The sequence below is a fragment of the Oryctolagus cuniculus genome, chromosome 1 (assembly GCF_964237555.1).
Source record: "Oryctolagus cuniculus chromosome 1, mOryCun1.1, whole genome shotgun sequence".
Taxonomy (NCBI): Eukaryota; Metazoa; Chordata; class Mammalia; order Lagomorpha; family Leporidae; genus Oryctolagus; species Oryctolagus cuniculus.
Window position 1 is genome coordinate 204,920,082 of NC_091432.1, and position 27,821 is coordinate 204,947,902.

General features: G+C 41.5%; 1 protein-coding gene across 5 annotated transcripts in view; it reads left to right on the forward strand.

Annotated features, from left to right (window-relative positions):
* Nucleotides 1-27,821, forward strand: part of PLPPR1 (phospholipid phosphatase related 1) — a 347,574-nt gene that overhangs the window by 146,578 nt on the left and 173,175 nt on the right. The window contains exon 1 of one of the 5 annotated variants that reach the window (XM_070054940.1): nt 21,933-22,123. The exons of the other annotated variants lie outside the window; for them this stretch is intronic. The gene's annotated coding sequence lies outside the window, so the exon portion shown is untranslated. Of the gene's footprint in view, nt 1-21,932; nt 22,124-27,821 lie in introns of those variants that run through there. 5 annotated transcript variants of the gene reach the window in all.

Sequence of the window (27,821 nt, forward strand, 5' to 3'; positions counted from 1 at the left end):
CATAAACAAGACTAGTGTCTGCAAATACTAGCTGATAGAATCAAAAAGGGAGAGAACGATCCAACATGGGAAGTGAGATACACAGCAGACCCATAGAATGGCAGATGTCCTAAACAGCACTCTGGCCTCAGAATGGTTTCCGCGAGTGAGATCCCAGTGGAAAGAATGGGTCATCAAAGAAGGAGGTACCTTTCTCTGAAGGGAGGAGAGAACTTCCACTTTGACCATGGCCTTGTCTAAATATGATCAGAGTCGGTGAACTCAGGGGGCTTCCATAGCCTTGGCAGCTCATGACAAGAGCCTAGGGTGATTACTGAGGCCATAAACAAGAGTGTCAATTTGTTAAGTCAACAACAGGAGTCACTGTGCACTTACTCCTCATGTAGGATCTTTGTCCTTAGTGTGCTGTACATTGAGATTTCGTGCTATAGCTAGTACTCAAACAGTATTTTTCACTTTATGTTTCTGTGTGGGAGCAAACTGTTGAAATCTTTACTTAATGTATGCTAAACTGATCTTCTGTATATAAAGAGAAACAAAAATGAATCTTGATGTGAATGGAAGGGGAGAGGGAGTGGGAAAGGGGAGGATTGCGGGTGGGCAGGACGTTATGGGGGGAAGCCATTGTAATCCATAAGCTGTACTTTGGAAATTTATATTCATTAAATAAAAGTTAAAAAAAAAAGAAAGGGAGCAATGAAATTGGAGCTTGCCACAGTTTTGGTTGAATCTTCTTGACTCAAAGACCTCCTCACCAACTGAATTTTTAATTTTTTTTATTCTTAGGCACCTGACTCCAATTTTTAACACTCAAAAATCTGATCTGGTGTTCAGGAAAAACCTATAAGTCAGTTTGTCAGAGTCATGATCTTGGGCCCACAGTCCCTTATCCATCCATCACCCTGTCCTCCAGCAGTCTGTCAACAAGGAGGTTCTGCTGTACACTATGGAAAGAGCCACTCGGCTTTAGTTGCCCATCAGATCTATCTCCCTGCTGATCTGTTGGGATATGGCCTGCTTCTCCTATGATGTGCTTGTGGCCTTAGGTGTCATTGACTCAGACAAAAGGGCCTTTCACAGGCCTTTAAGGGCAGGGCTCTTGGTGTCATCTGCTTCATGCTGGAGTGCTGAGGAGCATCAGACATCACACATTCACATTTCATATTCTGGTCTCTGTGCTTAATAGATGAGACAGTATTGCCATTTCCAACTAAATAGAACTTTCTTTTTTTATTTTTATTTTTTGGACAGGCAGAGTTAGATGTGAGAGACAGACAGAGAGAAAGGTCTTCCTTCCATTGGTTCACTCCCCAAATGGCCACTACTGCCGGCACACTGCGCCATTCTGAAGCCAGGAGCCAGGTGCTTCTCCTGGTCTCCCATGCGGGTGCAGGGCCAAAGCACTTGGGCCATCCTCCACTGTACTCCTGGGCCAGAGTAGAGAGCTGGACTGGAAGAGGGGCAACTGGGACAGAATCCTGCACCCCAACCAGGACTAGAACCCGGGGTGCCAGCACCGCAGGTGGAGGACTAGCCAAGTGAGCCAAGGCACCAGCAGCCCTAAATAGAACTTTCTTCTTTAACAATCTTTTTTAAATGTAGTATTTGAAATTGAAACAACTTTACATCTTTAAGCAAAGGTCCTGGTTCCTGGTGGTATGTTTCTAAAGGTCAAAGTCGATGAAAATGCCATGTGTGGCTAATAGAAAATATTCTATGAACCAGATAACACCAAAGTAAAGGGTGTTTTTCACCATAATGAGTTGGCTGTATAATTCTTTGGAACCCTTCTCAGGTGTAATAATGAAGGAGAAACAATTTTAAAAGTATAGGACAAAATTTAAGTGTAAGGTGCTAACATTTACTGTAGAACAGAATTTATATAAATCTGTGTCATCCTAAGAAACCTGCTGGAATATCCAAAGGCTTTTTATGTATTTGGATTCAAATATTTATATGTATTTTCAAAGGAACATATGCTACAGTTCTTTAAGCAGAGGAGGGTACCAGCTATTGCAGAATGAAAGATAAGGAATATTGCCTTAAATAGTCCACAGTCATACAGAATAGCAGAGCAGGCTACTGATAAATAATGAGCTAACTGCCAGGATTTCTCACCTAATGAATGTTTGACCATGAACAGTGTATATTTCGTGTGGCAGTATTGCTTGTCGACATTCACCACCACCTTACGTAGTTTACAAAGGGATGACAACTAATCACTCAACACTACTAATTCCCTTTTGCTGAATCCATAAATGAGCACTAGTTCACCAGTATACGCTTTACACTGAGAGCAAATGTGGTTTCAGGATCTTAAAGTATCTACTGTAAACCCATTCAAGTTTGCATGACTAAAGCAGTCTATTTACCCCTCTTGTTATAACCTTGAGCTCCATGATTTAACAATATTCTAAAAATAAGAAATGCACAAAATCATGCAAAGAAAATAAGACTTCCTGTCAGCAAATGCCTGTTTGCTTGTTTCTGCAGGCTATGTGGATAGGGGGACTTGCTGTTCAATTCAGATAACATATTGATGCCCACTCTGGGCTAATACTGTTGAACTAGAGTAAGAAGATGAATAAAAAAAAAGGAGTTATCTAGTCAACAAATACTTACCAAACATTTATAACCCCATTTGGCATTGGGGTTATAAAAGTGAACAGACACTGAATTTTGCCTTTGTGGAATGTGTACTCTAGCAGGGAAGATGGGAATTTGGAACATATAATAGTTACTAACAAGTACATTGGAAACTTGGAAGTAGTAGACTGTACATTACTACTAGCCTTCAACAGAAGTTTCGATATTGTAGGTGGAGGCACTTGCCACTTAGTATTAGAAACTGCCATAGAAGCAAGTAAATAGAATTTTGTATGATAGAACAAAAGAGTTAAATATACAAGGAATAGACCTAGTACCAAAGACATAATAATTATGTAGGCCAGGGAAATGCAGAAAGGGGATATCCAAAGGAGGTTTTAATGAATAAACGGGATATCAGCAGATAGATAGGGAGAGGGTAAAGGCTTTCCAGAGGAAATAGATGATGTTCAAAGCTTAGGAGAACCATTGCCTGGTATTTGCAGATAAGTATATGTGAGTCTAAATAACAAGCAATAGTCAAGGTTAAAATAATAATGGTCCCTCTGCAACATAAGAAGTCATCAATACAGGATATATGGATTTGAGTATTGTTAGCATTTTTAACATAGTAGTGAACTTGATTGACATTGACTTGGTGACACTCATTACAGAAATGTCATTTGGTGGCAGTATTGATGTGTGGATTGGTGGGTGGAATAAATACTGGAGACAAGGAATCCTAATAGGAGGTTAGAACACCATGTGAAGGAACTAATGAGGAATTATAATGAGCTGTTACAATGACAAACTTAGAAATTCAGGGTCTAAATATCTAATCCAATTTATACTTTACTTGATTTTTTCTGTTATAATGCAGATGGAAGGGAGAGAGCATATTTGAGAAATATTTAGAAAGTAAAATTGACATGTTAATTGATTGATCATGATCCCTTACAGAGCGGTCAGGTAATTGAGCATATCAAGGTTTCATTAAGTAAGTTGCAGATTCTAGGAATTGTGAGCTAAAACTTTGAGTTAAGTCTTGAATATATGTAGTTTAAATGCATGTGAACATTCAGCAAAGATGTCCAGTGGGGTGATAGCAGTATGTGTTTAAACCCAGAAGAGTCATCATCCTGGATGTATGGATTTGAATACTTTAGCACATTGTGGTTGTTAAAATCTTGAGGAGAAATGCACTTACCCAGGAAGAGCATATATGGTGAAAAGAAAAGTGTGAGATGAGGACCGTGGGTACATCAGTATTTAAATAGAATAGAATCCAACAAAGGGGGCAGTGAGGGAGTAATCAGAATATAGAAGGAAATCAAGAGTGGTATCACACAAGTCAAGGTAAGTGGAACTTGATGAAGATGGCTTCTGTAGTATCATGCATTATCGAAAAATCACAAAAATTATTAGATACAGCATTTAGAAGATGTGTTAACATTTAGTGCAAAGAATTTCATTAGTGAGATTGCCAAAGAAGCTGAATTGCAATTAATAAAGATGGGAGAATGACAACATACAGAGCTCTCCTTAGATTGGATGAAAAGGAAGGGGTAGGGGAGAGTTTGGAAGATAGCTGGAAAGGTACACGAGAAGGTTTCACCATAGAGTGATAGACTGGTTCATAGGAAGAAGAGATCAATGGAGGAGAGATGTGAGAAGACCGTAATGCAAGTGAAGGAGCTAGCCTCTGTCTTAGTTTGGATCTCTAGAAACATGCTGTGAGACAAAATCAAGTACAAGTAGTTTCTTTGAGAAACACAGGAAATATCAGTAGTGGAGTGGGATAATGAGAAAGGGAAGGAAAATAGCCAACTAAGGATAAACTCAAGCCAGCTACTACTATGGGTGACTGAGGTTAAACACATGGAGAAAGTCTGCAAAACAATATAAAATGCAGACTCAATTTTATCACCCATTGGGTAGGGGAGCAAGGACATTTTGATTCCAACTCCCATTAGACATTGGTTTCAGGCTACTTCTAGGAATTTGAATTCCCTGGCGTTTAGAGTGTGCATTGTGGGTGGCTAAGCAAATGTTCTGTGCTTCATATAAAAGGCAGATAAAGAGATGTCATAGAAGGCCAGCTCCACGGCTCAGTAGGCTAATCCTCCACCTTGTGGTGCTGGTACACCGGGTTCTAGTCCCAGTCAGGGCACCGGATTCAATGAATTTGTCTAGGTGTTTAGGAATTGAATTAAGATGGAAATAAAACCCAAACACAGAAAACCCTTAAGCCTTAGTATGCTTGTGTTTGGTCTCTGTTATTATGGCGATTTAAATATAGGCATTGGACTCAAGTTCTACCTATTTTAAGTTGTCCTGATGTGAAAGATTTCAGTGGTAGTTTAGGCTATGGCAACATAAATTACTTTTGGTCTTTCTTCTCTGAGGATTGGGTCAAAATGACTTTCCCCTGGGAAATGATGCTAATCACAGTATTTTCCCTTTAATTGTGAATCTATTAAGTATTTGAGGAGACAATTAAAATATTCCCAAGTGACTTCTTCTGAAGAATGGGAGGCATGAAATTGAGGAGATGTGGGATAGAAGACTTACTGGAGTGATAAGCTTTGTAGTTTTATTTGACCTGTTAAACTCAATCCATATAACACTTTATATATTTAAGATTCTACGAAGAAAGTGATATATTTATAAGAACAAAAGAGAAAGGCTAAAATAGACAAGGGGGAAGCAGTGGTGGGTCATAACTCCAGTGCAAAAGAATAAAGAGCCCAATGAGGCAAGGATGATAGAGTGGTCACTTCCACAAGTAAACACAAAGGAATACCATCCATGAGGAAGCATTGACAGGGGATGTGCTGGTTAAGATGAGCATCCATTGTGTTTCAGACCTTGCAGTGATAGTTAACCTTGCATTTAATTTTCCAGGAACCCAGAGCTTTACAACTGGACCCTTAAAGCTGTAGTTTAAGATTCTCCCACAAAGAGAAATGATTTTGCCTATTGTGACATGATGGTGCCAGAACAGAGTGTACTAAGAAAAAGTTGGTGGTAGTGATAGTATTATTTTAATAGGTAAGAACCTGAAGAGAGGGTGCAAAGTGTAGATGAAAAAAACCTTCTAAAGTGCGTACCTGGGGAGAGTTTCAGCCTGCTATTGATATAACAAGAAAGAAGAAGAAATTGGTATAACAAGAAAAGCATGGTTTTATTCCCTCTGGGTAATTGCACACTGGCCTTCCTCTAATTACACAAGTAGGCTGGCATTTGAGGACCTGGTTTGAGAACTATTTTTGCTTAGATGCTTCATGATACTCAGTAGATTACTTATGCTTTTTATCCCTTAATTTCTTTCACAATTAAATAGGCTGTTAATCTCTACTTGTAAGGGCTCTTATGGGGACCACATAAAGACATCTATATAAATGGCTGCCTGGCTGATGTAAAGTGCCCATTTGTACATTTTGCTCTTGGCTTTTGGGGAATTTGGCACATTATTAATCCTTGAACGAAATGAAAGCTTTCACATGGGAAATCCATTTTGTCATGGAATTTGAGTCGTAAAACTTTTGTCCAAAAGTAAGGATTATAAATTCCGAGATGCAGAATGCATAACAAATATGAGAACATAAAATGTGGCCTCTAAAGCTATTAAAATGATTGCTTGTTTAACATACACCAAATATCAGCAAAAAGCTCAGGTTTGATGGAGAACATAAAATGGGACAAATTCCTATATAAAAGGCTTGTAATCTAATTAGCCATCAGGATCCATAAATATTTATGCAAAAATCATAGTACTGGAGAAAATTTCAGTTAGATGCAAATGTGATCTTTTAAAAGAAACACTCAACTTCTAACCTCTAGTATGTATTCAAAATGCCATTGAAATATTAAAAAAAAATTTTAAACTACTTTAGTGTGACAAGCTGTCTGTAGTTGGATGCTTGACTGGATATAAAACATTGTACCCCTTCAGCTATTAAAACTGTCCTTGAAAAAGAATATCTCTCAATTTCCTTCAAGATCACTTATCCTTCAGTGAATAATATTAAAGCTCTTTGCTTTTGGTAATGTCACTTTATCAGCATGATTTTTTTGCCCTTGACCTACAAGGGATACAAGTGAGAGGCTCCTAAATTAATTGCATTGCTAGTTAAATACAAGTATGATTTTCTGGTCATTGAGCTGACTACAAATAGAAGCTTTAAGAATGTTTTTATTCAATGCAGAGTCAATATATGATAGTTAGCATGTTGCCTCAGTTACGCCAAGATATTCTGACTCCAAGAAATCAGAAGAAGAAAAGCATTTGGATATGCTTTAGATTGAAAAAAGGATTTGGTTATTGGACACCCCGTACAAATAAGTACAACTGATGCTTCTATTCTCTGATGTCAAGTCAAAGAATAGTAGGAAGCCATTAGATCCACTGTCTTCATTTGTCTCTGTCTCCATACAGCTTGAAAATCAGATTATAAACTAGTTTTGTATCCTTGTTATAAAGTATATTGTTTAACCTTGAACGAGTTAGGCAACAACTCTAAACCTCCATTTCCTTATCTGTAGAGTGGAATTTCTTTTAAAGAATTATTTTATTTATTTAAAAGAGTTATAGGGAGGTAGAACGAGAGAGAGAGAGAGAGAGAGAGAGAGAGAGAGAGTCTTCCATTCCACTAGTTCACTCCCCAAATGACCACAATGGCCAGAGCTGAGCCGATTTTAAACTTCTTCCAGGTCTCCCATGCAGGTGCAGGGGCCTGAGCACTTGGGCCATTGTCTACTGCTTTCCCAGGCCAAAGCAGAGAGCTGGATTGGAAGTGGAGCAGCTGGGACACGAAACAGAGCCCATATGGGATGCTGGCACTTTGGGCCAGGGCTATAACCCACTGCGCCACAGCACTAGGCCCTGGGATTGTTAATAATAGTGTCTGCCTTGCACGCTTATCATGAAGATTCATTAAGGCAAACCCAGAGAACTCGACTCTGGCTCTTCACAGGAAGCATTCAAAATAGAAGTTACTTATTAAAAGAGTGTCTTATAAGGGGATTTTCCCCCCTCAGACTTTAAGACAGTTTTCCTCCCTGGAATACTGTTATCTTTTTCAAGCAATACAAAAATCCTTTTCTGAAAATCTGAGGTTAGGTATTTGGACAAGATGACTCATGGCATACCTTTCTATCCTGACTCCATATTTTTAGTATTTAATTCATAGTATTCATAGGGTAAATATTTCAATACTTTTTCTCCCAAAACATTGATAGCCTGGCTGCCCTATATAAGTAAGATACAGGATGAGGGGCTGGCATGGCAAAATAAAAAGGCCACTGACTTTGTAGCCCAGTGGACCTAGTTTATGTTCTAATTTCAATACTTGCTAGCCTTGTAATCATCAGAGGCACGTTATTGAACTTCTCTGAGCCTCAGTATCCACGATTGTGGCATGAGGATAAACTAATATCTTCCTTAGAGGATTGGAATGAAGATGTCATGGAATTATTCCATGTTCTATCATATGCACTGGGTGACGAGCAAGCAGTCTACTGGAAGTGTGATTTTTTTTAAACTAGGTGTGTCTGCATGATTAAATACAGCCTGAAAGTGCTTTTCACCACCCCCAAACATCAGGGACACCTTCTGCCTTGTCTCTGTTGGAAAATTGATCTTGGATGGCACCCAGGGTAGTTAATACAGTGGCCTTGAATGAAGGCTTTTGGTAGAAACAGGTTTGGCTCATTCACAAAGCAGTGACAAAAGTGCCTGGTTTCCCAAGGGCAAAGCAGATGAGTCTGTGACTCACTTTAGTGACTTAGTGAGGAACTTGGAATTTTGTGCCTACAGCATGTGTTCATTGTTTCTTCCCCTTTTTCCAGCCAGTGAAGTTCTTAGCATGATGTGCTAAACTAAAGGGAACTGGACTCACTAAATCATTCACCAGTTTGAGAGCATTCTAACTTCAGTATCACCAATGTTTTTGACTTGCATTTTCTGGGGCTTCTAAAATCTTCAGGGTGTGACCTGCCACTGTGTGAGCATAGCCCATCCCTGAATGCTACACACTGGATTTTTATTTTCTTGGTTGCCCAGATGGATTTTCTCTGTGTTTTGGAGAATGTGGTGAATTAGAGGCTTCAGGCAGAACCTGTAGTGCTTTTTCAGTTTTTCTTGTCCATGAGTTCTTTGCTCACCCCATTTCATGGTCCACATTTCTCCTCCAATCTCAGAAATGAGTTTCTCCCTCATAAATCACAATCAGAGGACATGGAGCCTGCATACTGCTCACTGATTGACTGTTTGGTGGCTCCTCTGCAAGGAAGAAATATCATAAGAAATTAACTCGTATTCAAATTTGAGGTTTTTCTGAAGACAGATGTGAACAAATTAGGTGTCCTGGGAATTATCCAAAGCTCAGTAATAATCTTTTTATCTGCATGAATAAGGAGAATGTTTAATAAGTGATTACTAACGTTCTCTGAAAATACTTTCTTCTTAAAATTGTACAGCAGTTTCTTTCTAACTGGCGGTGTCTGGACCCTCAAGGATGAAGTAGAAAATTGAGCAAATGCCAAGTGCAAGGAGAATGCATGCATTCAACAAGTATTTCAGAACACCTGGCACATGCTCAACACCAAACACACCATACAATTTACCCCTCCTAGTACAGAGGATAAGGCTGAAATGCAGCCAGTCTCTGGGACTAAATCTAGTTTATATAACCGATTCCAGTTATGACCTGGGTGCACAATCCCATCTGTCAGACTCCAAAAATTATGCCTCCGTCCATTGAACAGGTACTTTTTCATCTGGATACAAAGTTATATATGGTTACTCCTGTCATCAAGTCAATGTGACAGAGGGAAGAAATTCTGCCACCCTGGTGGCCCTGTCGTGACATCAGACTGACACAAACTTTGAATCAACTTACTGAACCTTTACTCTGTAGGTTACAAACTAACAAAGTGCAGACACACTGGAGGACATGTTGCTGAGAGCACTTGATTAGATGTTAACTTCATCCCAAAGTGTATTTAGAGAAAGTGGCATCATCAGTCAGCCAATATCTACCATTGGAGGGCTAATTTGTATTCTTACCTAATTACAGTTTGGAAGACAACATAGCATTACATCCTTGAAGAAGTTTTGAGCATCTTATGCCATGTGAAGTTTCAGTGAGAGAGAAAAAGAATGCAAGGTCTCCCAAATGTAGTTTTTAGATCTAGTTTGGAATTTGTGGCTGTTGTTCATTTGAAATCAGGAAAAACTTGGGGCTATATCTCAGGGAATTTCAATCCCTAGATTCTTAGTGGATGTTAAAAGAACCAGTGCTTTGGAGTATAAAGTGATCATTGGGCAGATGGCTGATGACCAGGTATGTGGGCTATGACCTCTGCTTCATTTTTCCAAAGAGGAAATAGACATAGTGACTAAGTGCTCATACACAAATGGCAGACACCAAAGGATAAATCCCAGCTCTACCACCAGTTGTGTGAACCCAGGCACCCTGCTTAAACTCTCAGTACAGCATTTTCTTATTTACAAAATGCCCTTTATAATTGAATTTATGTCATAGGGTTGTGAATATTTAATGAGTAAATAAACATTTATATAAAATTTGCCATTTCCATCACTCCTATGCCTTTGACTCCTTTATGTAAGGGAATCCATCAAAGATTCTTTTTTTTTTTTTTGAGGGATTTTAGCAAAAGGACCAATGATGAATCCATTGACCTAAAATTAGGTGGCTAGTTGTCTTCATAATTTTTCCTTCTGATATGAATATACATGATTGACCATGCATTAATTGGAGTCTTTTTGCAGACATGACAATCCAATATAGTGAGCATTTACTGACTATGCATCTGATGCACAACTGGTCTTTATTCCAGAGAGTGATGAGATGAAAGGGCAGGGAATTGGTGCTAACAATACACTTTTAGCCATGTTTTCCCCAGATCTCCCTGGAAAAATCATAAATAGATCTCATGTGGTGTTCATTTAGCCAACATTGAAATACTGTGCTGGATGCTGTGAGACACAAAAGAACATATATCTGATCACGCCTGTAGTTTGTAATCAAGATGAAAAGATAACACAGGTACCCGAGAGTTATATAAAACTTTGGAGTCAATGAGACAAAATAATACAAAAGGCAAACCATAGATTAAAAAAAGTTGAAGAGCTTGCTTTCCTACATCCCGTCATTGATGATAGATTGTTGCCTGTGACTAAGCATGAAATCAATGGCTGAGATGGTAAGTGTACATGGCTTACTGGTGGATCAAAGCAAAATTGTTCTGAATGAATGACTGAATTGAACACCATTTTCTGAGGTTTTGTGATAGAGGCAGAGATTGAATGTACCATTAAGGATGTATAGGAGTTAGAAAGATGAGGAGAAAATGAGGAAGGACATTTATGTACATTTAGGAACTCTAGCTTATTTGGGGAATAGATTTAGAATAAGGTATTTTTCTGTAAGCCTGGTAGTTTAAAAAAAGATATTATTAGGTGCACAAGCATAGTTTGTTCTATGCTGTGTCTGATTCTGGGCCAGATGAAAAATGAGGGAAAACAGCTGGGATTCCTGTGGAAGGTTGAAGAAGAGGCTGATAGGACCCCAAGTGGAAGGCTGTTTGTCACTGGTTCTTCAGTGTTGTAGACAAAACCAAAAAGGTGTTATGTTTTAGTTTGGAGGATTTAAATAAGGAAAAGAATTTTGACATCCCCACTTTAATCAATTATTAACTTAGCTATTTTTCTGTTCTGATTACTTTTCAATTCATGGTCTTGTCTGCTTGTTATTTTATCTGTAATTCAAGCCTCCATCTCCTCTTGTCTAACAGATCACAGAAGACTTCAACTGGCCCTCTCCCTTTGTTTATTGCTGCCCTGCTCTCTCAAATCAGTGTGTACTACATGAGCAATTTTGAGTAACAGCAAATCAGATCATGTCATTTTTTCTCCTGAACAACTTTTAATAATTTATATTGTTCTTTGAATCTGGTCCAGACTTTTTACCATGACACCTGCTTGGCCCTGTAGCAGTTGTGCCCTGTCTCTTCTCCAGCCTCATTGCATGAACAGTACCTGTGCTCGAAGTCTCAGCCATAGGACTGGCCATATCTTCTCTCATCCCAGGAACTTCACCTATGGGATTCTTTTTGACAAGAATGCATCGTTCTCCCACCCCCATCAACTCCTCTGCATCTAAAGAGCAATTCTTAAAGGGAGACTTCATTTACTCCTTGAACTCTGTTAAATACTGCATTACAGGTCTTGGAGAGACATTCGTTTTTTGGTCTTACTTGTGGTTATTCAATGCCATTTTTCCAAGAGATACTTGGGGTACAGCTGGTGACCTAGATAGTGAAAGTTACATTCTGGCAGTTGTACAAAGACAATAGATGAGTGTGATAAATAAATTATAAATCAAGTACTTGGCATAGATGAAAGAGAAAGAGGCTATATGGTGAGGAAGATCAGGAATGTTAGATGAGGGGAGCATTGCAATATTGCAAGAATGGGTGGTGTTTCTCCATACCATATACAAATTGAGATTTAATACAGTGTTAAATGTGAAACCTTAAACTGTACAGTGATAACCTTGTCTGAAGCCTGGCTTGGGATGTTAAATTCTCAAATGTTCAAGAGACCAATGAACCAAATTATATTGTTATGTTCATTCAGAATTCTAAGGCAGATCCATCAGAGTACTCATGCGTGCTCCACTCCCCCGATGGTGTAGCCATGCTGTCAAACTGGCTGACCTGATGTGACTCCACTGAAATCACCCATGGAGAAGGGGGATTCCTCTCCTTTTTCCTGTCTCTTGTGAGAATCCCAGAGGGTTCAACAGTGCTAATTAAGTAGACTGTCAAGAGGGTCCAGGGGCTTCCTGGTAGTGATTCTGGAGGTCTCCAGTCTTCTGACGAAAACAAAACCACTCTGTTCCAGAGCAGATAAGGCAGAGACTGGATATCATAACTCATGGATTTCTCTCTCTCTCTCACACTCTCTCTCTCTCTCACTCTCTCACTCTCTCACTCTCACTCTCACTCTCACTCATGCACATACAGTTTATCTTCCTGTCTCCCCTCCTGAAAAATAAACTGCTTGGCTCCTGGGCAGCATAGCTTTAAATTGGAAAAGGCAGCCTTGCTGGACAGAACAAGAGCATCACATCCTCCCGCTGCTCAGAGCAGCTTGTGCTGTACTTCCTGCAGGCCAGGCCAGCCCATAAAGGGCTGTCTCGTATCCTGGAATCACTGTCTCCAGAAGGATTTGCTCTACGGTTCCATTCACACTCTAATCTATGTGCCACTTCCTCTCTTCTCCAGCAAGTTCTCACTCTGGCCTTGACCTTACACTTTTTTTCATGCTGCTTAATTGATAACCCCATCTTTTGGATCAGTAGCAACCACTGTGGGCCTGGAGATGATGAGCAGAACAGAATTCAGGGGGCAGTGGGAGGAACAGAAGATGGGGGTTCTGCAAGGGCCTTTGGTCCCCTTCTAAACTACTTTAGAGAGGCCCAGCTTCAAGCAGGGGCTCCTATCTACCTCTCCTCCCTTCTATCTCAAAAATACAAATATTTGAACTGACCCAGTAAGGAACTAACCCAGGGCAATTGTGGAATCAGTTGGCAGTTGGACATCTTGCAGGGTTCTGATTACTCCTCATCTAGATGATAGTAGCCCCTAATAAGTATCCCTAACTCCTGTGGTCACCCAACACCACTCGTCTTGCTGCATTCTCTAAGTCGAAGTTAATGAAGACAACAGTGCAGCACCCATCTCCCTTCTGGCTTCACACAGTGCTAGTTCCCTTAGTGTTTCTTATGTGCTGACCAAACCTGCCTGAACGTAATTCCAAACCATAGATATAGCATGGGATGCTGTTCTCCAGATTTTGCTTATTCCGTTCCTCTTGCCTTGAAATCCTTTTCCCTTCTCCTAGGCTTCTTCACAATTTGCCTATCTATACAGGCTCAGCTCAATCATCATTCATAAAAATCACTTTTCCTTCCTGTGGATTGTCATCATCCATATTATTTTACTAGATATTATTTTTATATTATGTTATTATATTTACCAAATATTTATTATTTCTGTCTGCATTTGCTCTCTTGCAGTGTTTTAAGCTACCTGCTTTAGTGTGTGTTTGCATCACCCAAAGCCTGACATAATGTATTGCACCGAGTAGGTATTTAACAGTCTTACTGGATTGATGGATGAATCGATAAAATGGAAACTTCTTCCCAATGTTTGTCTTTAAAAGTAGTTTAATAAAAGCTATTATGATACTAGCAATATGGCCTTTTTAAAAATAGGCTTTTAACATAGTACAAGTTTACCTTAAACTTTACCAATAGATATTTTTCATTGGAAACAGTGTGAGAGATTACAATATAACAATGCCTTGCCTTTAAACTGATCTTCTGTATATAAAGAGAATCGAAAATGAATCTTGATGTGAATGGAAGGGGAGAGGGAGTGGGAAAGGGGAGGGTTGCGGGTGGGAGGGACATTGTCAGGGGGAAGCCATTGTAATCCATAAGCCGTACTTTGGAAATTTATATTCATTAAATAAAAGTTAAAAAAAATATATAGTCCTATGACATGGATCATGATGACTGCATAGGAGTTTAATTATAAATTTTATAGTTAAAAACAGCAATTATTTGTTTATATTTGAAATATTTTATCCAGAGTGAGATGCAAGAGTATACAGATTATTATAGAATCACATTCATTACTTATCAATCTAGAGCAATTATAACATATTCTCTATTTTTTCTCCAGACTGTATACTGAGCACAATTTTCCCTGGGAGCTTCCCCAACATTTCAGACTTTCTGGTGTGTATGTGTCCCCGTGTCCCTCTCTATGTTCTGCTTTTTACACCAGTGCTTTCAAGGTTTCAGTTGAACTGAGCAACAAAACCTCATTTTCTCCTGGCTTTTGATTTTATTGAAGGAAATCATAACTCATTAGTTTGTAGCTAAGTGAACACCTCTGTGTCCTACATTTTGAAGCAAGTTTTCCACCTTGTGGAAAATTAGAGTAAGTCATATCAACAATTTTAAAAAGAAATTAGGGCAGTGCCCTGCTTGTCTGGGGACCGTGTTTTCCTGTTTGAGGAGTTGTCCTGGTGGTGGACCATGCGATGGTCCAAGGAACTGATTGTCATCAGCTGTTTTGATGTTGCCATGATATCTGCCTTTTCCCCAACTGCTTCAGGAAATCCACTATGCTCTTTAGTTGGCAACATTCTTATACTTATTATTGTTTTGAAAAAGACTAGTCTCAAATGGAGATGGCATACTTTTGTTTGGAATTGAACTTTTTATTAATTTTAACTTTGGTTACATTAAATCAAAGTTTTCACATTTCAAAACGGTAATCAGAAAGATGCAGAGGTGGAATTTAAAAATAATCTCATCTTTCAATTTTACCTATTTTTTAAAAAAATACTTATTTGAGAGGTAAAGTTATAGACAGAGAGAGATGGAGAGAAAGGTCTTCTACCCACTGGCTTATTCCCCAAATGGCCCCAATGGCCAGAGCTGAGCCAGTCAAGAGCCAGGAGCCAGGAACTTCTTCCAGATCACTCGTGCAGGTGCAGGTGCCCAGACATTTGAGCTATCATCTACTCCTTTCCCAAGCCACAAGCAGAGAGCTGGATTGGAAGAGGTGCAGCTGGGACATGAACCAGCACCCACATGGGATGCTGGTGCCATAGGTGGAGCTTAGCCTACAATGCCACAGTGCCAGCCCCTTCAATTTTACATCTTGAAACATGTTTGAACTTAGATTTTCATTTCTAGGACTTCCAAATACTATTTTTTACTATCTTTTGGATTCAATAAATATTGAGACATGACTAGTTGGATCAAGCAGAAATGATTGGCCCATGAAAGGGATTAGGGCCGTGTTGTTGAGGTCATGCAAAACAGAACACTCAAGACGGAATAATGAGCTAGGAAGTAAGGAACTGAACCAGGGCAATGGTGGAATCAGTTGATAGAGTTGAGCACCTGAAGCACATTATTCATCTGAACATTTATTGTGTACCTACTGTGTGCCAGGTGCTGTATATAACGTGCTAAAGTTATAGGCTGAGCAAGACAAACATGATCCTGGCCTCATAGAGCAATATTTAGAGTCTGGAAAAGAAACAGGTAAGAAACAATCATGCATTAAATACTGTGAAGGAGTAAGATGGAAATGTATAATAGACCCAAACTAGTCTGGGAAGGCAGCAAAACTTTCCCATTGTAAATAGCACTTAATTGCAGAACTGAAAGACGGGCAGTTATTTCTTAGGCAAATATGCAGGAAGGAAGAATGTTCTAAGGCAGTGGAAACATCTTATTAGGGGGCCCAGAGTTGAGGAAGAACTTGTTGCATTGCAGAAAGGCAGGGGGGTAGGTATAGGGTAGAAAGTATGACAAATTGTGTCTGTAGAGGTTTGACCAAGTCAAATAGTTAGGCAAGCTCAGAAATTGACCAGGTGGCCTTTTGCCTTGGGAGGCCCACTCAGTGGTAAGAAGTAATATTTTGGTGGAGAAGAGCAACAGCTGTCTTGCATTCTGTCCTTTTATACAGAGCAGTGAAATGTGAACCAGCCTTAGGGATTCATATAGGTAAACAGGACAGAGCCCTACTCATTCATTGGAGGTCCAGGCAGGTAATCACCTTTTGTAAAGAGATTGAGTTACTGTGAAGTGAATCATCGGGTTCAAGCCACAGGGATAAAGCTGAAGACTGGTGTTATGGAAGAGGCCAGTGTATTATGGGAGCCCCAGGGAACCTGGAAGTATTTCTATGTCTGAAAAGCCACTCATAACAGTAAAAGGGGCTCAGATAGCCTTAAGAGACTCCTCAATTTGGTATTGCAAAGAATTTGGCTTTGAGCTGTAGGTTCTTTGTATCTAGCTTCTTCTGTTGGGTTTAGTTCAAGGATTAGACCATGGGTGTACTTGTGAGAAACTGGAAGAGAGCTGGAGAGAGAAGGGAGTGCCAGTGCCACCCTTCTGTTGTGTGTGGGTCTTCACATTACCAACCTTGAAAAGCTCGGTAAAGCATCTCTACAACTGAGCAGAATCAAGTGTTTTTCTTGAAAGCCTAAGTAGCGCACGCCTAAATCCCACACCACCTATTGATGAGATCTATTTTGCATTCACCCACCATTTCGTTCGATTTGTTCCTTTCCCTTGATATCTTTGTTATTTTAAAAAAAAGTAGTTTAGTTTTTCCAGATTTGGGAAATTAAATGCAAACTGTGATCTTGGTTGGAGATCACTTACTGATCATAGAAATGATTCAGAATAGGGAGGCATGCTCAGTGCCACCAAGGAAAGTAAAGCAGATTTAGCGAAGTGATATGGTTGAGCTGCATATGGCTCACCCTGAATACTGGGGAAGAAAATGGAATGTAACTCTCTCAACTCTTTTTTTTTTTTCCTGAAATTTTCCACTCCAACCCCTTCACTTCCAATTAAGACCTGGCATCATATAGAAAATAATTTTAATCTTAAACTCCATTTTGAGTAACTTCTAGAAAGTTTCAACTCACTATAGATAAAACTTGCATCGGAGATACCTTTGCATGACCTTGGCCACGGATCAGGAAGTCACATATACGTGCTGTACCACATGCTCAGCAGCCCAAAGATTGGCTATACTTGTTAAGAGGTTTTCTGTGGCCACCATTGTAATACAGTAGATTAAGCTGCAGCCTGTGAAGCCAGCATTCCACATGAGCACCTTTTTGAGTCCTTGCTGCTCCAGTTCCCATCCAGCTCCCTGCTAATATGCCTGAGAAAGCAGCAGAATATGGCCCAAGTGCTTGGGTGCTTACTTACTACCCACATGGGTGACCTGAATCACTCTGGGCTTCTGGCTTCAACCTGAGCCCTGTCTGGCCACTGGGGAGTGAACCAGTGAATGAAAGGTGTCTCTGTCTCCCTCCCTCTCCCTCCCTCCCTCTTACTCCCTCTCCTTTCCTCTCCTTCCCCCTCCCTCCCTTTCCCTCCCCCTCCCTCTCTCTCCTTCCCTCTCCCTCTCCTTCCCTCCTTCTTCTTCCCTCTCCCTCCCTCCCTCCCTTCCTCCCTCTCTCCCTCTCTTCCTCTTCCCCTTTCCCCCATAACTCTACCCTTAAGATAAATAAATCTTCGGAGAAAAAAGTATTCCAAAAAATAAGAGGAATTTCAATCAGTATTTAGTATTCTCTAACAGACAAGCTAAAGAAAAAAATATCCATGCTACAGGGAGTATTTCTCATTGCTACCTGTGGCTTCTGAATGAGAAATGTTTCCATACTGGAGTTACTGTTTAATCACAACTGAAGTGCTCTACCCACTATCTGCTGAGACAGGAGAGCTTTTTCTTTGGTTGGAGGAAACTAAAGGTGTGCTTGGCCCTGTGGGAGCCCAGAGAGTCTTTGCTGTAATTCTTTTGGGTGCCTTCCCCATGCCTGTACTCATCCACGCTCTGATGAAGCCTTGAAGACCCTCTGCAAACCTCCCAGCATGTTCTCTGTGCAGCCTTCTCATCTCAGGATCCCTGTCTTTGGAACTCCAGTTGCTTTGGCCCTCCACCCTTAGATCTTTCTACCCTGCTCAGACACATGCCCACTCATCTGCATTTCTCTTCTTATATTGCTGCCTAGACCCTCTGCATGCTATAAGCTAGGGCAAACATGTGGCTCACCTATTCCCATCTTTCAGGCTTTACTGCCTTTGGTTACCTCCTGTCCAACATCTTGAATACCAATGTTTCATTTATATTTGTCTTATTTTTTTAGATGTTTCAGGCATGAAATCCAGTCCTGTTAACTTTATCTTGAGTGGTTGCAAAATCCTTCCATGACTTTTTTTTTTTTTTTCGTTTGACAGGCTGATCTGAAGCAGGAGCCAGGTGCTTCTCCTGGTCTCCCATGCGGGTGCAGAGCCCAAGGACTTGGGCTATCCTCCACTGCACTCCTGGGCCATAGCAGAGAGCTGGCCTGGAAGAGGGGCAATGGGAACAGAATCTGGCGCCCGGACCAGGACTAGAATCCGGTGTGCCGGCGCCGCAGGCAGAGGATTAGCCTATTGAGCCGCGGTGCCAGCCTCCATGACTATTTTAAAGTTGTTAAACTTATGTTCAACACTCACTCTTTGAGGACCCACTCCCTCTGATAACAAACATATAGAGAATAATTGGTGTGGGTATTTGGCTTATTGATTAAATCTCTAGTTAAGATGCCCATGTCACATATTGAAATGTGTGGGTTTGAGTCCTGGCTTAACTCCTGACTCAAGCTTCCTGCTAATGCAGATCCTGAGTGGCAGTGGTGGTGGCACAAGTCACTGGGTCCCTGTGCCCAACATGGGGGACTGGGATTGAGCTCCTTGCCCAGTCTGATGTGTTGTGGGCATTTGGGGAGTGAACCAATGAACCCCTCTCTCTCCCCCTCTCTCTCCCCCCCTCTCTCCCCCCCTCTCTCCCCTCCTCTCCCCCCCTCTCCCCCCTCTCTCCCCCTCCCTCCCTCCCTCCTTCTCAGAAAAGGTAATCTGTATTCAATAGTAAATCTTTATTTTGTGGCAAAATGAAATGAAATGATCATTATACTTTTATTTAAAATTTTTCTGTTATTAATTTTACAGTTACTTATCTCTGCAAAGAAGTTTTTAAAATTAAAATATCACAAATCATTTTCAAATTAATTAAATTTTTATGTACCCTAAGTTGAGTAGTTAATGATGTTGCTAGAGTTATATCTTTGCAGACATCTTACATGGTTATTCATTTGGCTTTGCATAATTTTGGTGCTTAAAAATATCTTACATATTTTTGTGGATTTTTATATAGTTCATAGACCCTGGGAATTGCACCTACTAATACCAAATGGATAAGACATCCCTGACTTCTTTTAGAGTTTAAACTAGTAGATGCTACCAGTTATGGTAGCTTTAATATCACCCCAACTGTGGTCACTGGAATTGGGGAGCCCTTTGTTTTCCCAAAAACCAGTAAGGCACTTTGACAACTCCCATATTTCCCACTGTTAGGTACTAGACAGAAACAGGTTTGTCTCTTATGCCAAAACTGTAGTTTTTATCCCAGGGGAAACAGTTTCTTCACCAGCTCAAAAATTCTCCCCTCCTGGGGGCTTTGTGTTCAATCCTGAATGAGTGATTCTCTCCCTCCTCTACTTGAAGGGGACCTCTGGCATTGTCTGGAGACGTTCTGAGTTGTCATTTAGAGTGGGGGGAAGACTGCCACAGTTGACACTGTTATAAACTCCAACAGGACTCTGGACAGCTCCTCACAACACATAATACTCTAGCCTTCAAGGTCAGCAAGCGACAAGGTTGAGAAATACTGTCCTATGTCAATGACAACTCAGTGTACGAAATTCTTGGGCTTGCCTGCTGCTTTTGCTATTGTTGCCTCGTTTGTTTGTTAGAGTTTTGTTGTAGTGAACTCCTACAATCCATGTCATCCTAACTCTGAAAGGAAATACCATGGCATTTTTTTAAACTTTTATTTAATGAATATAAATTTCCAAAGTACGGCTTATGGATTACAATGGCTTCCCCCCCATAATGTCCCTACCACCTGCAACCCTCCCCTTTCCCACTCCCTCTCCCCTTCCATTCACATCAAGATTCATTTTCGATTCTCTTTATATACAGAAGATCAGTTTAGCATACATGAAGTGAAGATTTCAACAGTTTGCTTCCACACAGAAACATAAAGTGAAAAATACTGTTTGAGTACTAGTTATAGCATTAAATCACAATGCACAGCACACTAAGGACAGAGATCCTACATGAGGAGTAAGTGCACAGTGACTCCTGTTGTTGACTTAACAAATTGACACTCTTGTTTATGGCATCAGTAATCACCCTAGGCTCTTGTCATGAGCTGCCAAGGCTATAGAAGCCCCCTGAGTTCACTGACTCTGATCATATTTAGACAAGGCCATGGTCAAAGTGGAAGTTTTCTCCTCCCTTCAGAGAAAGGTACCTCCTTCTTTGATGACCCGTTCTTTCTTTCCACTGGGATCTCACTCGCGGAGATCTTTCATTTAGGTTTTTTTTCCCCAGAGTGTCTTGGCTTTCCATGGATGAAATACTCTCATGGGCTTTTCAGCCGGATCCGCATGCCTTAAGGGCTGATTCTGAGGCCAGAGTGCTGTTTAGGACAGCTGCCATTCTATGGGTCTGCTGTGTATCTCACTTCCCATGTTGGATCATTCTCTCCCTTTTTGATTCTATCAGCTAGTATTTGCAGACACTATTTTGTTTATGTGATCCCTTTGGCTCTTAGTCCTATCATTATGATCAATTGTGAACAGAAATTGATCACTGGGACTAGTGAGATGGCATTGGTACATGCCACCTTGATGGGATTGAATTGGAATCCCCTGGTATGTTTCTAACTCTACCGTTTGAGGTAAGTCAGGTTGAGCATGTCCTGAATTGCACATCTCTTCCCTCTCTTATTCCCACTCTTATATTTAACAGCGATCACTTTTCAGTTAAGTTTCAGCAATTAAGAAGAATTGTGTATTGATTACAGTATTCAACCAAAAGTATTAAGTAGAACAAACAAACAAAAAATACTAAGAGGGATAACATATCAAGCTGCTCATCAACAGTCAGGGTGAGGGCTGATCAAGTCACCGTTTCTCATAGTGTTCATTTCACTTTAACAGGTTTCCTTTTTGGTGCTCAGTTAGTTGTCACCTATCAGGGAGAACATGTGGTATTTGTCCCTTTGGGATTGGCTTATTTCACTCAGAATAATGTTTTCCAAATTCCTAACAGGGATCACTTTTCAGTTAAAATTTAAACACCTAAGAATAATTGTGTGTTCACTTGTTAAAGTGACAAATATAAATACACAACTGATCAAAAAGATAGGGTAAGTGTCAAAGAGATTACACAAATAAGACCAGTGTAAGCAAATAATGAAAGATAGAATCAAAAGGGAGAGAATGATCCTGCGGGGGAAGCAGAACACACAGCAGACTCATAGAATGGCAAATGCCGAAAGCAGCACTCCTGCCTCAGAATCAACCCTTGGGACATTTGGATCTGAATAAAAGGTCCATGAGAGTCTCGCAGGCATGGAAAGCCATGACACGGTGGCAAAAAAAAATCTAAATGAAGGATCCTGGTGAACAACACCCCAGCAGAAGGATCAGGCCATCAAGGAGAGAGGCGCCTTTCTCTGAAGGGAGGAAGGAACCTCTACTGTGATATGGCCTTGACTAAACAAATTCAGAGTTGCTGAACTCAAGGGGCTTCCATAGCCTAGACAGCTCATAGCAAGAGTCTTGGGTTATTGCCGACATCATAAATAAGAATGCCAATTGTTAAATCAACAACGGGAGTCACTGGGTTCATGCTCCCCACGCAGGATCTCTGTCCTTAATATGTTTAACTATGAAACTCAAAAACAACACTACTAGTTGAACAATACCCTATACCTGGTTCGGTTGTGTGAGTGCAACCTGTTGAAATCCCTGCTTAGTATATACTAAGTTGATCTTCAATATATGAAGGTAATTGAAAATGTAACGTGATGAAGGGCGGGATGGGAGAGGGAGTGGGTGAGGGGAGGGCCACGGGAGGGAGGGAGGTCGGGGGGGAAGCCACAACAATACAAAAGATGCATTTTATATTCTACTTAAAACTATTGATTGAACTCTGTAATTAATACACAATTACTCTTAGGTGTTTAATTAATGCTATATCCAGTACTCAAATAGTATTTTACACTTTGTGTTTCTGTGTGGGAGCAAAATGTGGAAATCTTTACTTAACATACGCTAAATTGATCTTCTGTATATAAAGATAATTGAAAATTAATCATGATGTGAAAGGGAAGCGGAGAGAGAGTGGGAGAGGGGAGCATTGTGGGTGGGAGGTGTGGGGAACAACTCAGACTAGACTATTACTCAAATTAAGACTTATTCTATGCATCTGCTCTCCCACAATATGGCGCTGGGAGAGGAGGAAACAGCTTCTACACAGCTGCCTCCAGTTCAACCAATAAACAGCAGGACCTGCTCCTGATTGGAGGAGAGCAGCGTACTCGGCGTGTGGGTAGCAGAGTTGGGATTGGTGGAGGAGGACTATAAAGGAGGAGAGAGACAACATGCACCAGGAACATCTAAGGGGAACACCTGAGCAGCCCCCAAGAGAGCCGGCCGGCGGTGTGCCACTCCCCCGCGGAAGTGGGGAAAGTGGCAGGGGGAACTGCCCTTCCACGGAGGTGAAAGGGACGGTAGCCAACCCGGGAAGAACCAGCAGCAAACCCGGGGAGGGCTGAGCAGACAAAAGAACAGCGCAGGGTCCTGTGTCGTTCCTCTGCGAAGAGGGGGAGCAGCATAATGGTGCCGTGACTCGGATAAGAAATCTAGGAGGGAAGAAACAGGAAGAAGTGGGAAAATACCGGAGAGAGAGACTAGCAAAGAGCCTAGGGAAAAGCCGGACGGAAAAAGTGCTGGAAGAATTTAGGATTGAAAGCGAAAGTGAAAGCTGGAGGAAACTTAGACTCGGATACAGACTATAGCAGGGAAGCTGGGAGAAATCTCTAAGGTCGAAAGCGAAAGTGAAAGCTAGAAGAAACTTAGACTCGGATACGGACTGTGGGGAGAAGGCAGGAGAAATGAGAGGGGAATATGGTTGGAAGAAAAGTTAGGAAACATACTGGGTAGAGAAAAATGTTAGGAGGATGAAGCCGCGGGGGCAGGCTGAGGCAGAGACGTAAGCTATGTTGGGATTTGTCAAGTCAGCCCAGGGAACAAAAGGCGAAAATCTAAAACCAGAGGCGGAAACGTAAGCCAGGTTGGAATCCGTCAGATTAGCCCGGGGAGCAAAAGACGGGAAGCCAAACCGAAGTGGAGACATGAGCTAGGTTGAATTCGCCAGGTTAGCCCGGGGAACTTAGACTGAATACCGGTGGCGGAAACGTGAGCTAGGCTGTGTGACTTGCGGAAGCCACCGCGCACAGAGAGAGCGCGCGGGGCACGAATGGGGAGAGCACACGAGGTGCGAGTAGAGAGAGAAAGCGCGGGGCTGGCGTGAAGGCCGTGGTGCGGGCGCGAAGGGCACAGAGACCGGGGAGTGCACGCGAAGCCTGGAAGCCACACAGATAAGAGAAGCGCAGAGCCGGGAAGCCGCCGCAGGGCGGGCGCCGGGAAGCGGCACAGAGCCGGGAAGCCGCTGCGGGGCGAGGCGCCGAGAAGCTGCCTCTGGGCGGGCACCGGGAAGCCGCGGGGATAAGAGAAACAGAAGTTTAGAAGTAAAATGAGAGAAATAGGAATGCTGGCAGATAGAAGTAAAATAGGAGAAATAGGAATGCCCGGAGGCAGAGAAATAGAGAAAAATAAGGCCTCCCCACAACACGGCAATGAGAGAGCTTGGATTCGGTCTGCCTGATTAGTAAGACGATAAGCACCTGCTGGCGGCTAGCAGCTTACCCGCTGCAGGTCACCGAAGACAGGCATGTTATCAACACCAATAAGTCTCCCCACAATATGGCAATGAGAAGGCTCGGATTCGGTTTGCCCGATTGCTAGGGCTTGTAAGCACCTGCAGGCAGTTCTAGCAGAGCAGAGCATGCGCTGCAGGGCACCGAACACAGGCACGCATCAGTGCCTAAAAACCTCCTCACAACATGGCGAAGAGAGGACCCGGATTCGGTTTGCCTGATTGGTAGGGCTTGTAAGCACCTGTGGGCAACTCTAGCAAGTACAGCAGAGTGTGTGCCGCGGGGCACCGAAGACAGGCGCGTATCAACGCTAAAAAATAAAAAGACAGGGGGAATGGTGGGGAGCAACTCGGACTAGACTGTTACTGGAATTAAGACTTATTCTATACATCTGCTCTCCCACAATATGGCGCTGAGAAGGCAGTAACAACTTCTATGCAGCTGCCTCTCACCAACTTGAGTGGTGACCTGCAGGAGCTGATCCTGCTCCTGATTGCAGGAGAGCAGCGTGCTCGGCGTGTGGGTATCAGAGTTGGGATTGGTGGAAGAGGACTATAAAGGAGGAGAGAGACAACATGCACCAGGAACATCTAAGGGGAACACCTGAGCAGCCCCCGAGAGAGCCGGCCGGTGGTGTGCCGCTCCCCCGCGGAAGTGGGGAAAGTGGCAGGGGGAACCGCCCTTCCACGGAGGTGGAAGGGTCGGTAGCCGACCCGGGAAAAACCAGCAGCAAACCCGGGAAGGGCCGAGCAGACAAAAGAACATCGCAGGGTCCTGTGTCGTTCCTCCGCGAAGAGGGGGAGCCTCATAATGGTGCCGTGACTCGGATAGGAAACCTAGGCAGGGTTTAGTGTCGTTCCTCCACGAAGAGGGGGAGCGACAGGGAGGGAAGATACGGGGTGGAGGAGGCTATTGTGGTCCTTAAGCTGTACTTTGGAAATTTATGCTCATTAAATAAAAAAAAATAAAAAAGAATGCTGATAAGTATAAAAAAAAGAATAATTGTGTGTTAATTACAGAGTTCAACCAATGGTACTAGAACAAAAAATACTAAAATGGATAAAGTATTACATTGTACATCAACCGTCAGGACAAGAGCTGAACAAGTCAGTGTTTCTCATAGTGTCCATTTCACTTCAACAAGTTTCCCCTTTGGTGCTTAGTTGTCGCCGATCAGGGAGAACATATGATATTTGTCCCTTTGGGACTGCCTTAATTCACTCAGCATGATGTTTTCCAAATTCCTCCATCTTGTTTCAAATGACCGGGTTTTGTTGTTTTTGACTGCTGTATAGTATTCTATAGAGTACATGTCCCATAATTTCTTTATCCAGTCTACTGTTGATGGGCATTTCAGTTGGTTCCAGGTCTTAGCTATTGTGAATTGAGCTGCAATAAACATTAAGGTGCAGACAGCTTGTTTGTTTGCCAATTTCATTTCCTTTGGGTAAATTCCAAGGAGTGGGATGGCTGGGTTGAACGGTAGGGTTATATTCAGGTTTCTGAGGAATCTCCAGACTGACTTCCATAGTGGCTTAACCGATTTGCATTCCCACCAACAGTGGGTTAATGTCCCTTTTTCCCCACATCCTCTCCAGCATCTGTTGTTGGTAGATTTCGGAATGTGAGCCATTCTAACTGGGGTGAGGTGAAACCTCATTGTGGTTTTGATTTGCATTTCCCTGATTGCTAGTGATCTTGAACATTTTTTCCATGTGCCCGTTGGTCATTTGGATTTCCTCTTTTGAAAAATGTCTATTGAGGTCCTTGGCCCATCTCTTAAGTGGGTTGTTTGTTTTGATGTTGTGGAGTTTCTTGATCTCTTTGTAGATTCTGGTTATCAACCCTTTATCTGTTGCATAGTTTGCAAATATATTTTCCCATTCTGTCGGTTGCCTCTTCACTTTCCTGACTGTTTCCTTTGTGGTACAGAAACTTCTCAATTTGATGCGATCCCAATAGTTGATTTTGGCTTTGACTGCCTGTGCTTCTGGGGTCTTTTCCAAGAAGTCATTGCCAGTACCTATATCTTTCAGGGTTTTTCCAATGCTGTCTAATAATTTGATGGTGCCAGGTCGTAGATTTAAGTCTTTAATCCATGTTGAGTGAATTTTTGTGTAAGGTGAAAGGTAGGGGTCTTGCTTCATGATTCTGCACGTGGAAATCCAATTTCCGAGCACCATTTATTGAATAGACTGTCCTTACTCCAGAGATTGGTTTTGGATCCTTGATCAAATATGAGTTGGCTGTAGATGTTTGGATTGATTTCTGGTGTTTCAATTCTGTTCCATTGGTCTATCCATCTGTTTCTGTACCAGTACCATGCTGTTTTGATTACAACTGCCCTGTAGTATGTCCTGAAATCTGGTATTGTGATGCCTCCAGCTTTGTTTTTGTTGTACAAGATTGCTTTAGCTATTTGAGGTCTCCTGCGTTCTCCATATGAATTTCAGCATCATTTTTTCCAGATCTGAGAAGAAGGTCTTCGGTATCTTGATTGGTATTGCATTGAATGTATAAATTGCTTTTGGGAGAATAGACATTTTGATGATATTGATTCTTCCAATCCATGAGCATGGAAGATTTTTCCATTTTTTGGTATCCTCTTCTATTTGTTTCTTTAAGGTTTTATAATTTTCATCGTAGAGATCTTTAACATCCTTGGTTAAGTTTATTCCAAGGTATTTGATTGTGTTTGCAGCTACTGTGAATGGGATTGATCTTAGAATCTCTTCCTCAGCAGTGGCATTGCCTGTGTATAGAAAGGCTATTGATTTTTGTGCATTGATTTTATACCCTGCTACTTTGCCAAAATCCTCTATGAGTTCCAATAATCTCTCAGAGTTCTTTGGATCCCCTAAATAAAGAATCATATCATCTGCAAAGAGGGATAGTTTGAGTTCTTCCTTCCCAATTTGTATCCCTTTAATTTCTTTTTCTTGCCTAATAGCTCTGGCTAAAACTTCCAGAACTATATTGAATAGCAGTGGTGAGAGTGGGCATCCCTGTCTGGTACCAGATCTCAATGGAAATGCTTCCAACTTTTCCCATTCAATAGGATGTTGGCCGTGGGTTTTTCATAAATTGCTTTGATTGTATTGAGGAATGATCCTTCCAAACCCAGTTTGCTTAGAGTTTTCATCATGAAAGGGTGTTGTATTTTATCAAATGCTTTCTAGGTGTCTATTGAGAGAATCATATGGTTTTTCTTCTGCAGTCTGTTAATGTGATGTATCACATTGATTGTCTTGCGCACATTAAACCATCCCTGCATACCAGGGATAAATCCCACTTGGTCTGGGTGGATGATCTTTCTGATGTGTTGTTGCATTCTATTGGCCAGAATTTTATTGAGGATTTTTGCATCTATGTTCATCAGGGATATTGGTCTGTAATTCTCTTTCAATGCTGCATCTTTTTCCGGCTTAGGGATTAAGGTGATGCTGGCTTCATAGAAAGAATTTGGGAGGATTCCCTCTTTTTCGATTGTTCTGAATAGTTTGAGAAGAAATGGGATTAGTTCTTCTTTAAATGTCTGGTAGAATTCAGCAGTGAATCCATCTGGTCCTGGGCTTTTCTTTGTTGGGAGGGCCTTTATTACTGATTCAATTTCTGTTTCAGTTATGGGTCTATTTAGGTTTTCTATGTCTTCCTGGTTCAATTTAGGTAGGTTGCATGTGTCCAGGAATCTATCCATTTCTGATAGATTTTCCTGTTTGCTGGCATACAGTTCCTTGTAGTAATTTCTGATGATTCTTTTTATT